Here is a 15,434-nt window from a genome sequence, read left to right on the forward strand (position 1 = left end):
TCCTTTGAATTGAATTGTTGGCCTTTTGATTTTCTAATTGCATCAAAATCCACTGCATCTACTATGTCCCATTCTGGTAAAATTGGGACTCTAGCCTAACTTATAATCATCCTTCCCTCATCTACATTGATTCCCTTAAACACTTGCATCATTTCATTCTTAACCTCTGTGTTGACTTGAATTTCATCATCAAAATACTACTTGCAACATGTTAGTTTCACAAAATACAAAGGAAATGCTATAGGAAATCCAAACTCAACCAATGAAACTACATGAAATTGATATTAAAATAAAAACACTATTTTTACCTTCATGATTTAAGTCTTATTGTGTCCTAACTCCATTGTTCCTAGTTGCAGATGGCATGCTCTCAGACAAGCATTGATAACTTCCAAGATGACATATGAAGAATGGACTGATAACTGATAGTTAACTAATACTATGATATGCAATGCTAAATTGCTTCAAGATTAAAACTCACGGATGCATAAGTTTTCACAAATGATTAACTTAAAAACTCTCTTGAAGACTAAATTTTAGGATAACTCTTTCTCAACTCAAACTCCTGATTTTATAGACTTTGAGAGGATAAGATGATGTTGGCTGGATCAACATTTGGAGATTTGGATGACTATGAGAAAAGTTGAAGGTTAAGAGAAAGGGGGAAGGAGAAGACAAGTGTCACTCATCTCACTTTGACTTGGTTGCTGACTAAGGGAATCTAGGGATGGTTGGAGAAGATTTAGGCATGAGAGGACAAGTGGACTCAAGTCCTTCCTAAGATGTAGGGATGTTGGAGAGAATATAGAAGAAGGTTATGAAATATGTGTACATACACAATGTTTTATTAAATTTGGAATTTGGAGATAAATGATGAATTACTATTTAAGAAATATTAATATCTTTAGCCACATGATTGATGAGTTGGCAAAGGGAAGATGAAGTGGAAATAGAAGAATGAGTTGGAAAAGAGATTAAATAATTAAGAATTATTTAATATTTGAGACTATAGGATAGAAGAATAACCATTAGATATTCAAATTATTGGAGGAAATAATTAAATATTAGATATTTAATTAACTGATTAGAAAAATAATTAAATATTTATATTTAACTAATCTAGAGGAATAGGATAGATGAATTAACTAATAAAATATTTCAATTAAATTAATTAATAGAAAGACATGAATGAATTAAATAAATTAATCCTTTCAAATTAACTATTTAATAGAAGAATAAACATTAAATGAATATGGGTAAGTGCACTAAGATGGTGAACAAAAAGGGGGGTATAAGTGGCCACTTTTTTTCTAAAAATAGGTAAACCTGAACTTCAAAGAGATATTTGAAGGTCATGCACTCAAAACTAGGAGTTGAGAAAAGAATAATAATTGTAGTACTCTGAATCTAGTTTCTAAAATACTAAATTTTTTAAAAATTGGATAAGATTAAGAGGGTCAAACCTTTCATGCACGAAAAATTGTTCCCGATTTTTTCAGAAAAATATAACATAGTTGTTTTCATGCACTACACAAAATATATAGTTAGATTTATTATTTTGCAAAACCCTTTGGTAGGATGATAGGTAAGAGTGAGATCTAGAAGTTGTGTATTTTTTTGTAATTTTTCATTGAGTATTTTTTTTTATGGTTTTTTGAAGTGACCGCATCCTGAAAATTTGGTACCTGTTCATGCACTGGGCATAACTTGCATCAAAATAATAAAAAATGCAAACTTTTTTTTTTAAAGTGTATAGAATCTAGTGTAGAACAATAATATGTAATTTATTTTGAATTTGGTTAGGTCAAGTATATCAAAAGTTATTAAAAAAATGGTAGACATATGTCTATGAGGACTGTTAAGGCACTGATAAATAAAATTAAAGTTTATTATGCTAATGTTGTCCAAAAATAGAAAAAATTATATGGTCAGAAAACTAAGAAGATGTGTGAGATTATGGTGGTAATTTAAGAGATACCCACTTGATCATTTGTAAACCTGATGACGATGAAGTCTAGATATCATGTTGGAGGATGGAAAAATGTGTAAAGGGACCAAAAAGGGGGGAAAATGGGCTTGCAAGCCTTAGGGTCATTTTTCAACCCTCTTACCAAGCCAAAACCCGCATGGGTTTTGAAAAACAATAAGTACTATTCATAGTTCTCAATAACCCATATGGGTTATGTAGAACTAAAACCATTATTTTTAGTTTTACAAAACCCGTACGGGTTTTGTAAAACTAAAAACATTTTTTTTTGTTTCACAAAACCCGTACGGGTTATGTTAAACTAAAAACATTTTTTTTTGTTTCACAAAACCCATACGGGTTATGAAGACATAATAATGTATGCTTGTAAACTTAGCATTTACTACACATATTTTAGACATACCTATATAATATGTGTTTATGTATGTATATATGCATATCTATAGTTATATATACATATATTTATATAGATATATGTATATATGTTTGTATACATGCATGTATCTCTTCTTTTCCTCTCTCTCTTCTCTTCCTTCCCCCTCTTCTTATCCTATTTTATTCCTCTCTCTCTCTCTCTCTCTCTCTCTCTCTCTCTCTCTCTCTCTCTCTCTCTCTCTCTCTCCTTTTCCAAATATCCCTCTCTCTCTCTCCCCATATTCTCTCTCCCTCTATCCCTTCTCTCTCATTCTCCCAATCTCCCTCTCTCTCCCTCTCCCCCTCTCCTTTTCCTAATCTCCCTCTCTCCCCATCTCCATCCATCCCCCTCCCCCTCCTATTCTCTCTCTCTCTCTCTCTCTCTCTCTCTCTCTCTCTCTCTCTCTCTCTCTCTCTCTCCCTCCCTCCCTCTCTCCCTCTCCTTTTCTCAATCTTCCTCTCCCTCCCTCTCTCCCTCCCTCAGTCTTGTGGTGTTTAGATGGCTAAAGACAATTAATAAGTGTTTGTGATTGATTTTTTTAAAAGATTTGATCAAGATTGATTCATCCCCTCTCTCATTCTTTTGGTGTGTTCGTCATTCCTCTGTGCTTGTTAGAAGATAGCAAGTCCTTTTGGCAACTTGTGCAGATTTGTATGTTTCCTTAGGATTGTGCATCTCATCTTACAATTCCATTGTATCTTTCCCTAAGGTTGTGTGCCTCAACCTACAAGTCCAAATTAGGACCAATGAGGTTCCTTGTCCTTTTCCCTAAAACATTAAGTTTAGTTATTCATATAGTGAGTGATTCTCACCATGGTTTTTCCCATATTGGGTTTTTCCCATAAATATCTTGTGTTCATCTTTCATTAGTGTTTAGATGGCTAAAGACAATTGATAAGTGTTTGTGATTGATTTTTTTAAAAGATTTTCTCAAGATTGATTCATCCCTCCTCTCAGTCTTTTGGTGTGTTCAATAATTGGTATTGGACCAAGGTTCCTATAAGAAAAACTTATCTTCTTGAGGAAGGTCCAATATGGCACATGACAGTGGTCACAAGGTACTAAAGTTTGATGACTCAATAGAATCTTATTTGGATTCTATGCCATTTGGAATATGGGATGCTGTTAAGAATGACCGTTGCATGAAAATAGTGCCCAGGAAAGAAACACACTTATTAGTGGTTTGAGTGATTAAGAGCTTTTGAAGGTCATGTCCTGCAACTTTGCAACATAAGTTTGGGAGAAGATGAGAAATAATTATGAAGGAGAGCAAAAGATCAAGCAAGTCAAGATGCCAAGTCATAAGTATAAATTTGAGACTCTGAGGATGTCTGAAGATGAGAACATTGAAAGTTACCTACACTGAGTGAATGAGGCAGTAAGTGCAATTCGAGGTATTGGCAAAGTATGAAAGAAAATGAGGTTGTGAGAAAAGTAATGAAAACATTACCTAGATCATATAGATCTAAGTTGTATTCTATTGAGGAAAGTCATAATATGGATATATATACCTTGGATCAACTCTATGGATCAATCTCTACTTTTGACATATCAAAGTTTGAAGACCATTACAGTGTTAAGAAGGAATCCACATTCAAAGAAACCAAGAAGATTCGAGATGTATCCGAAAAAAGTAATGATCTAGATGATGAGGAAAAAACTTTGTTAGAAGGCTAAATAGAGGATCCAAAAAATATAAAGGTAAGTTGCCCTTTAAATATTTTTGTTGTGGAAGAATTGGTCATTATGCTCCTAAATGTATTTCCAGGGAAGATAACTATAAGAGACTTGATGATGATAACAAGAAAAAGGATAATTGTAGAAGAACTAACAAAACTAAAAAAATATGACAAAGACAAGCCTAAGAAGAGTTTTTATTCAATGGAGACCCATTCATCTGAAGATGAGGATTGTGACGACTTAAACGACGAATTATTATTTTTATTTATAAAAGAAAAGGATAATGGAAGGTTCGGTACTTCGTATGAGAAAAAAACAATGAAAGATCAATGATTGTAAGGATTGCACTACATGCAAAAGAAGAACCTAAAGCTTGGATAATTGATTTTGGATGTTCAAATTATATGACACGTGACAAAGGGAAGTTCCTTGACTTTGAAAAGTATGACAATGGATTAGTAAAGTTTGTTGGTGAAGAGGTTGCACCTATATGTGGTAAGAAACCATATCCATTAATGGTAAACATTAGACATATGATGTGCATAAAGGTTACAAGATCATATTTCATGGATTTGGATGTGAGATTAGAAAAGAAGGTTCCTCAAGGTTAATTGTAGAAGGTACAAGAAGAAATGAAAATGTCTATTACATAAAGGAAAACATGGAAAGTAGTTGTCTATTGGTGCAAAGTAGTGAATGTTGGTTGTCGCACAAAAGAATGGGACACATTAATTTTAAAAACATGATGAAGATCAATTCTACTTAAGCAATAAGAGATTTGCCAAATATTATCAATCCTGCTAATACAATGTACAAGGAATGCTAGATGGGAAAGGAAATAAGGAACAAATTCAAGAACAAGGAGCATTCTAATTCAAAACCTTTGGAATTGATTCATACAGACTTGTGTGGACCTACACGGATAGAGACTAAATGGTTAATGGTATTTTATGTTGCTCTTTAATGATTACTCTAGAATGACATGGGTTATTTTCTTAAAAGAAAATTCAGAAGCCTTAAATAGATTTAAAGTGTTTATATCTATGGTTAAAAATTAAGTAAAAACTAAGATCAAATGTTTAAGGTCTAATAGAGGTGGAGAATTTACATCAAATGAATTTGATAGATTTTGTGAAGAGCATGGTATAAGACAATTGTTTGCACCTAGGACTCCACCACAAAATGAAGTTGTTAAAAGGAAGAATATAACTATTTTTGAAATGTCTAAAACTATGTTAAAAGATGCTAACTTGCATAATGTGTATTGAAAATAAGTTGTGCATAATGTTGTCTATATTTTTAATAGGGTATAAGTGAGAGTGAATCATGCAAAGACACCTTATGAGGTATGGTAGGGAAGATCACCTACAGTCAAATATTTAAGAATTTTTGCAAGCATGTGCTACATCAAAAGAGATAAAGAATATTTGAGAAATTTTGATGTAAGATTTGATGAAGGAATATATTTGGTATACTCTACAAAGAGAAAAACAAATAAAGTTGAAGAGAAAGAAGTCTTGGAAGATAAAGTTAAATTAGATGCAAAAGAGAAGAAACCTAAACAAGCACTTAAGACACATACAAAGTATATGCAAAAGAATAATTTAGAAAATCAAATCATCAGAGATAAAGACAAAGGAGTTCAAACAAGAAGAAGACTAGCCAAGGTCAGCGAACAAGCAAATTTCTATTCTTTATCTAAGGTGGATCCAAATAGCTTTGCAAAGGCTGACAAAGATGACAGATGAATGAATGAAATAGAGGAAGAGTTGAATTAGATAGAAAAGAATCTAACATGGGAATTAGTACCTAGATTAGTGGACAAAAATGTGATAGAAACAAAGTGGGTGTTCTAGAACAAGCTGAATGAAGATGAAGAAGTCATAAGAAACAAAACAAGATTGGTTTGTAAAGGCTATTCACAAGTTGAAGGTATACACTTTGAGGAGACTTTTGTTTTGGTAGCTAGGATTGAATTTATAAGAATTCTTCTTGCATTTGCTACTTACAGGAACTTTAAGGTATATTAGATGGATGTTATGTTAACATTCTTGAATGTAGAACTTGAAGAAGAGGTTTACATTGAACAACCAAATAGGTTTCAATTGTTAGAAGATCTAGATATTGTTTGCAAACTTAAGAATGCACTTTATGGACTCAAGCAAGCTCCTAAAGCTTGGTATGCAAGGATGGATAGATATTTGTTGAAACAAAACTTCAAGAAAGGTACAACAAATATCTATCCATCCTTGCATACCAAGCTTTAGGAGCTAGAAGTAGGATACAATGTTCTTGGTGGTGCATAAATTGGTCTCTTGGTTGAGCAAGAAGTAGGATACAATGTCATTATCTTTAGTGAAGACAAAATATACTGCAGTAATATCTCGTTGCACTCAAGTAACGTGGATGAAGAAAACTCTCAAAGATATCAAGGTGATGTATGATGAGGAAATTACTGTTATGCATGATAATACAAGCGTAATAAACATTTCAAAGAATCCAGTGATGTATTCAAGGACTAAACACATTTCTATCCAATATCATTTCTTAAGAGAGAAGGTTGTAGAGAAGGAAGTCAAATTGGAATATGTGCCTACAAAGGGTCATATTTTAGATATTTTCACCAAGGCATTGCCAAAGAATACTTTTGAGTATCTCCAGTAGAATTTAGGTCTTATTGCCCCTTCTACTTCAAACTAGAGGGATAAAAGTGGTGCAACTTTCTAGGCGAAGATTCAAAATCTATCTTTTGTCTCCTAGATTGATGTGGTGGTTTCTCTTAGGGGGAGCAATGAAGGTTGTGGTTTCTTGATTGTAGGAAAATGTTGTAGAAGAGAGATATTCCTGATAGGTGGAGTGTTCCAGATATGAAAGATATACCCACAAGGGGGAGAACTGATTAGAGAGTTTCAATTTGAAGTCTTGTACCCTTTATCCTTGTCAAAGGGCTAGAGAATTATAGTTGAAGAGTTAGTTGTTGATTAGGGGTACAAGTGCTATCATCAATGACAAAGGGGGAGATTTTTGGAAGTTTGCATGTGTTGTCATTGATTTCATACTTGTGTGTATTGATGACAAAGGAGAACAATAAGAGGAAGTTGTCAATTTTGATTTTCATTGGTGTTGCCATTAATGACAAAGGGGGAGATTGTTAGCAATGTGAGTTCAACAGTGTCATTGTTGTCAACTGATATGTGTGAATTGCATCCTGGTATGTAAAGGTAAAAAAATGAGTGTTTAGAAGTTATGATGTTTGGTGGTGATATTGAGTAAGTATGTGGTGTTTCTAGAAGGTGACAATATTTAGCTTAGTTTTTTGCTTTAGTCCTTTAGATGGGGCATTACAATTGCTATTTTTTCAAGAGTTTGATATCAAGATTATGGTGAAATCAAGGAAAAAACAATTAGGGACTAGACTATCTATCGTAGATAGAAATAGGAGAACTAGATGCTCAAGGTAAAGACCTCCTTGGCATACACATTTTTCACATCAAGGTAGTATTAAAGGAGCTAGAAGACATTGCTATACTACTTTCTATCTAAGAATTTTTGAAAGATATTTCACCACAATACAAGCAATCATTGGTGCAAAGGGCAACACCATACACATTGGTTGAAGAGGAACTACACCATCTATGAATAGATGATATCTTGAGAAGGGTAGTATATTACCATAAAAGATAGTCAATTTTAAAGGAAGCTCATTAAGGAATAACAAGGGGACATAATTGTGGAGAAAATACAACAAGGGTACAACTTGTTGAATTATGGTAGCTAATCATGTGAAAATATGCTAAGAAGTATACAAAAAGTATAAAACATTTGTGAGGATGTGGAGGCCTACCGCAAGAGATGAGATGCCATTGAGACCAAGACTAGTACATAATCCACTTGAGGAATGAGCCATAGACTTCATTAGACCAATTAACCCATTGACAAAGCATTCAAGGGCAAGGTTCATTATCACGGGAGTGGAGTACTTGATAAAGTGGGCAGAGGTAGAACTCATAGAGGATTGCATTAAAAATAGTACTTGAATGTTCCTATATGAAAATATCATTACAAGATATGAATATCCTTTGAGTATAGTAAGTGATCAAGACAATCATATTGTTAATAAGATGATGAAAGAAATACATCAAAACATCATGGTAGCAAACAACAAGAGTTCATTATCACAATCTAATGAAATATGATCATGTCTGTCACAATGGATAGATGATTTGGATAAAATGGATAAGTTTTTGTAGATTACAATATATAAACACCAACTAGAGAAACAAAGAGTGAAATCATGACATCACAAAAAAATACAGTTAAAAATATTTAAAATAGGGGACTTAGTACTATTGTATGATAGAAACTTCAAGAAATTGGCAAAGTTGAAGGTCTGCTAGTTAGGCCCATATTACACTCATAAGATCACTACATCTTGAGTGATAAAGTTGGGACAACTAGACAACAATTTGTTAGTATGGCATATTAATGGTTCATGCCTCAAGAACTCTAAATTGTCAGTGGTGTAAAAGAAAACTCCCAAAATCAATTCTCTACATATAATGTAATATAGCTAGCAAATAAAAAAACCCTCAAAAATAAAAACATTCCATCCCTCCCACCCTACTCTCTCTCTCTCTCTCTCACACACACACATACACACACACGCACACACACTTACTCTCTTAGGTATCCCCCCTCTCTCTCTCTCTCATTTATCTACCTCTCTTTCTGTCCCTTCCACCCTCTTTCTCTCTCACACTTGTCTCAATCTAATTCCATCTCTCTCTCTCTCTATGCTAGGGTCCTCAACCTTCTCCTATTGCTTTGATTTGTTTTGTTGTAGAGCATATTGACACCATGTGTTGATCAAGTGGAGATTTGAAGAGGCTTTTGTCTAGGGTTTTCCTAGTTGCACACTAGGACAGCACATGTCCAAGTGGCTTATTAAGTTTTTCATGATAGCGAAGTTCCCAAAAGTTTCCTTGAGATGCCAGCACATGTTGTCACCTTGTGATTTTTAGGTTTTCAAAAGGAAAGGAAATGAACTAAGTCCCACCATCCTACCATGTGTCTAGATTGAGTCTCTCTCTCTCTCTCTCTCTCTCTCTCTCTCTCTCTTTCTTTGGTATCTCCCTCTTGCCCTCTCCAGCCCTCCCCCCTCTCTCATTCTCTCTCTAACTCTAAAGGGTCTCCTTCCTCTCTCACATGCACACACATTTGGACTCTCTTAGTTCTCTACCACTCTCTCTCTTTGTGTGTTTGTGTCTCTCTATCTTGCTCTCTCTCATAGTTGTACCACTCTCATTTTATCCCTTCCACCCTATTCTTTGTCTCTATCATTGTCTATCTATTCTCTCACACAATTCTATTTGTCTCCCTCTAACTCTATCAGGTATCCCCCTCTCTTTCCATTGCAACTTCCCTCCACTCTCACTTGGACAATCTTTGTCTCTCTTATTTCTCCACCATTCTATCACTCCTACCCTTCTATTTTGTCTGTCTCTTTGTCTCAAGTCTTTCTCTCCCTTCTCTCTCCCTATCTCTGATTCTCTATCTCTTAAGTCTTTGCCTCCCTTTTCATCCATCCTTCTCTCTCTCTAACTCTCTCATTTTTCCCCTATCTTTCCATCACATCCCCCCTCTCTCTCTCTCTTACACACACACACACACACACACACACACACACACAGAGTTGTCCCCCTCTCATTCCATCCCTTCGAGCCTCTTGTCTCACTTCATCCCTGTCTCTTTGTCTCTCTCTAAATAACTCACTCATGTCTCCCCCTCTCTTTCCATTGCAACCTCTGTCCTTTCTCACTTGGCCTCTTTCTGAGTTCTCCAACTCTCATTCAATCCCTCCCACCCTTCTCTCTATCTCTCTCTCTCTCACACACACACACATAATTGTCCCTCTCATTCCATCCCTCCCACCCTCTCTCTCTCTCATGTCTCCCCTATCTTCCCATCACATCCTCTCTCTGTCTCTCATACACACATTGTTTGTCTCATTCCATCCTTTGCACCCTCCATTCTCACTTTGCCTCTATCTCTCTCCCTCTCACTTGGGATCTCTTTGAGTTCACCTCTCATTCCATCCCTCTCTCTCTCTCCATCCCTCTCTCTCTCCATCCCTCTCTCTCTCTCTCTCTCCCTCTCTCTAACTAACTAACTCTCATATCTTCCCCTATCTTTTCATCACACCTTCCCACCCTACTCTCTCTCTCTCTCTCAAGTCTATCTATTTGTCTACCTCTCAGTTCTCCATCATTGATTCCATCCCTCCCACCCTCCTCTCTCTCTCTCTCATATGTCTTCCCCTCTCATTCCATCCCTTCCACCCCCCCCTCTCTCTCTCAAGTTGTTGTCTCTCTTGCCTCTCTCCCTCTCTTTTTGTGTGTGTGTGTGTGTGTCTCATAGTTATCCCACTTCCATTCCATCCCTCTTATCTCTCTCATTTCATCCCTCCCACCCTCCTTTCTTACTTCCTCTCTCACACATCCTCCTCTCTTTGTGTCTCTCTAACTAAGCCTCTCAAGTCTCCCCTTCTCTTTCTATTGCAACCTCTCTCCTCTCTCATTTGGGATTGCTCTCTCCCTCATTTTTTTCTCTCAAGTCTTTGCCTCCCTCCCTCCCTCTTTCTCACTTGGGATCTCTCTTTGTTTCACTTTCTCATGTTTGCCACTCACCCACTCTCTTAGGTCTCCTCCCTCTCTCTCCCTCCCTCCCTCCTTTTTTACTACTTGGGCTCTCTCTATGGTCTCTCCCTCTCCCTTGCTCCCTACCTACCTCCCTCTCTTTCTCTTCCTCCTTCCCTCCTCTAGTCTCTCCCTCTCTCATTTTCTCTCTCACGTCTCCCTCTCTCATTTTCTCTCTCACGTCTCCCTCTCCCTCACTCTCTTCCTCTACTCCCCTCTCTCTCTCTCATCCTCCTCCCCCCTCTCTCTCAAGTGTTTGCCTCTCTTTCCCTCCTTCCTCTCTCTCTCAAGTTTCTACCTCTCTTTGCCTCCCTCCCTCCCTATATCTCACTTGGGCTCTCTCTCTCTCCCTAGCTCCCTACCTCTCTCTCTCTCTCTCTCTCTCTCTCTCTCTCTCTCTCTCTCTCTCTCTCCTTTTCCCAATCTCCCTCTCCCTCTCCCCCTCTCCCTCTCTCTCCCTCTCTCCCTCTCCTTTTCCCAATCTCCCTCTCTTCCTATCCAATATTCTCTCTCTCTCTCTCTCTCTCTCTCTCTCTCTCTCTCTCTCTCTCTCTCTCTCTCTCTCCTCTCTCTCTCTCTCTCTCTCTCTCTCTCTCTCTCTCTCTCCTTTCCCAATCTCCCTCCCTCTCTCCCTCCCTCTCTCCATCTCCTTTCCCCAATCTCCCTCTCTCTCCCTCTCCCTCTCCCCCCTCTCCTTTTCCTAGATCTACATAACCCATATATGGGTTATGTAGAACTAAGGTCAAAACTTCTAGTTCTACATAACCTGTACGGGTTATGAGAAATTGTGAACATTCACATAAAAGTTTCCATAACTCATATGAGTTATGGGAAAATTTTAATATATTTTAGTCCCAACGGCCTAAAAACCAACATTGCAAGTTGTTTGAAGGCCCCACTACTTTTATACATGATTTTTTGGGATAGTAACAATCAAGTTTTCATATTCTTTTGTCACTTTTGCTTTGGAATGATTTATTTGTCTCATATATTGGATTATTTTTGAAGTTATTTTATCATTGTTACTTTAGATTATAAAAAAATCATGATCATTTATTGTTTTTTTGCTTTGATCATGATTGATTTGTCTTGTATTTTGGTTTTTTTAAAGTTATTTTATTATTGTTACTTTAGATTATAACAAATGATGATCATTTGTTGTTTTCTTGCTATTTGATTGTGGATTGTCATCATAATTTTATGTGTAGGACAATGGGAAAGAAAAAGAGAGGAACAAATGAACAAAGAGAGGAAGCAAAGGAAAGACAAAGGGAGCTTATGAGGAGATTATGTGAAGGTACGTCATCTAATGCACCTAACGAAAGTGATGAACATTCAACAATTGAAATTGATATGATGAATGCACCAAATCAAAATTATCAGCATACACCAATTCAAATACATATGATGAATGCACCTAATGAATGCAATGAACATACACCATTTGAAAATGATTTGATGAATGCACATGTTAATGAAATTGAAGAAGATATACCATTTAAATTTTATGTGATCAATGCACATAATGCACCTAATGAAAATGAAGAGAATGCACCAATCTTAACACCTCTTAGAATAATTCATAGAAAACCAAAGTTCTGAATAGATATTGATGAAAATATTGTGAAGCCAATGCATGATAAAATTTCTGAAAGAACTTATAGAAGAACGGTTAGAAGAATTTGGAAAAACTATTTTGAAAACATAAATAAAAGTGGAAGATGCCAATTAGTTGTTGAAATTATTAAATATCTGAAATTTAGAGAGACAATGAAAATTTTGGGGTTAAGAACATTTGAAAATAATAGTGAAAGAACCATTGTGAGAAATCTTTTTGATGCATACCAAGCCATTGGTTCGAAATCATGCACTAAAGATGCTAATGTTACTCGTTGTGTCCTCACATCAACTATAATGGGAAAGGAAATGAAAAAATCTCATTTAATAAGAAAAACAAGCAAGTCATTAAGGATAAGTACAACCACATTACACTACGCCTTACAGAGGTCAGTGAAAATTGAGGATCCTAACAATAATTCTCTTTAGGCATTCTCAGGTAGACTCCCATGCAAGGACAAGGTTGTTGTTGATGCACTAATAAGGTTAATTGAGAAATATTGGCATGACAACACAAGGGTTTCACCCAACCAAAGAGATGTTGTTAGAAGGTGAATTGGAATTAGTAATCACAAGCCACATCCAAAACACTATTTAGATACCACTCAAACACAATTTTATGAAAGGTTTCTTCAAAGCTTTCCTCAGATTAAAATTAGTCAAAGATTTTTGAGATGATAAAACCATTTTATGTTAAGATTAATCATGCACGTACTACATGTTGTTGTAGGGCCCATATTGAATTTTCCATGCATTATGATATTTATCGCTATATATGTTGTACTTTGCACAGTAACGATGTTTTGCAGGAATGTGGTCTACAAGCACCTCCTAAGTCACCGAGAGAGTTTATTTCAAGTGTACTATGTAAATGATATGATGGGTGCATTTACTTTAAGATGATGTGTTTGAGAGGTTTTTGTCCTACATGTGGCGGTTTGCAACAGTCACATAGATGCCTACATCTCGGTAGCACACATGAAATTGGTAAGGAACTAGTTTCTATTGGAAAATACAAGTCAATCACATATGGTGTTAAAGATGGAAAAGGATTAAAGAGGTGTGAGATAGTGAAAAGGGATATATGCGTAGCTGATTTTATGAAGATGTTTCAAGAGAAAGTAGTGTATGAGTACATAGGTCACACACATAGAGCTGGTGGTTAGATGAGTGATTCAAGTTGTGTAAGGACACTTTCCCCCTCAGCACTATTATCTCTATTGTTGATTTTGCTAAGAATTATACACTAAATCCACAAAATGAAGTACAATCTATGTATTACCACTCTACAGAAGTTACAATTTTTGTACACATAGCGTTCATGCATGCACATGATAACACTGACAAGGAAAAAAAGGTTATAAGAGAATATCAATTCTATATCAGCGATGATCATACTCATTCCTCAGAGTTTGTGCAAGGATGCTTTACAGTCTTCTATGATAGTTTAAGGGAAAGAGATATAAGATACAACCAACACTCAATATGGTCGGACAATTGCACTTCACAATTCAAGAATGAAAGGATGTTCTATTGGTTGACTAGGATGCATGTGTCAAGTGGTGTGCAACATTTTTGGAATTTCATAGAGGTAGGGCATGGAAAGGGAGAGCATGATGGTGTGGGAGCATGTGTGAAAGAGCTCTTACCAAAGAGGAATTGAAGTATGAAAGTGGTGTAATGTTAATAGATGCATAAACAATTGTGCAATGGTGTAACTCTATGATGGGACTAGGTAATGCAGGTAAGTCTATGGTTTCTAGATATTTTTGGTTAATAAGTGAATCTAAAATTGAAAACTATCTAGATTGTTGTACACTTACTGGATCAAGTGGCATGCATTCATTTAGAAGTTCAAATGCAACATCACTAATTGCATGATTTTTCTCTTCATGTATGCATTTTGTGTGGGATGAATGTGAATCAAAAGAGTGGGTTGACCAATAGTCTTGTAGACCTTTGCAAACCCTAGATACATATCAACTTCCTAGAGCACTACAAATGAACCAAATTGAAGCATCAATGGATTTTGACCATGTATCAGACATAGTTGAACCAGGTAAAGGGTTGCAATTTGCTACAATTTTAAGCTTAATTTATTAGTATTAACTTATGTAGATTTTGGTATTAACTTATATCCTTCTATTAAATGTAGGTCATGTATATGCAATTATTGCATATGAGAATAATGAAGAAGGAACAAATTACTTTTTGTGTCATTGTATTGAGGCCAAAAAGAAATTGACTTCTATAGTGGTTGATGGAGAGGGTATTGAGTACCCAATAGCATCCGTTGTTGTGACAAGGACATGGCTTAGAAGGTAACATTTTTGTGTTGAGTTGTATTGATACCTCTTAAACTGATTTATTTAGCAGTCATTGTATTGATTTTGGCATTAACTTATCCTTCTATAAAATGCAGGTATCCTATCAAAAACTCTAATGCTGTTTGTTTGAGGACTTTGAGACACATAGACATATTCTTCATTACTCAAACCTTCTTGTTGCAACAAATATTCATTTGATTAAATATCATGGTAGACCTCTTAACAAGGATTTGTGGAAAGTTCATGAATCAGACCATGAAGCAATACTTGAGACACTAAGGGTTAGGGCTGATCCAAAAGGTTCACTTGATTGATTTTGGGCCATCTAGAAGAATAATTCTACAATATGGTAGAATAATTTTGATAATTTTGTATATATCTTTTGCGAAATGTTGTAACTTTGCTTTTTTGGATGTGCTTTACATGCATATGAGCTGTAATATGCATATAAATTGTAATGTGCATATGAGCTATAATGTGCATATGTAGATGCCAAATTTTGTATATAAAAACATCAATGAGTTGTAATGTGCATATCTAGATGCTAAATTTTGTATAAAAAAACAACAATGAGTTGTAATGTGCATATCTAGATGCCAATTTTTGTATAAAAAAACAACAACGAGTTGTAATTTTCATATTTAGATGCAAAATTTTGTAAATATAAATAGTAATGAGCTTGATCATTTATATTAGATGCCAAATTTTATATA

Source organism: Cryptomeria japonica, chromosome 11 (assembly GCF_030272615.1).
Source record: "Cryptomeria japonica chromosome 11, Sugi_1.0, whole genome shotgun sequence".
Classification (NCBI taxonomy): domain Eukaryota; kingdom Viridiplantae; phylum Streptophyta; class Pinopsida; order Cupressales; family Cupressaceae; genus Cryptomeria; species Cryptomeria japonica.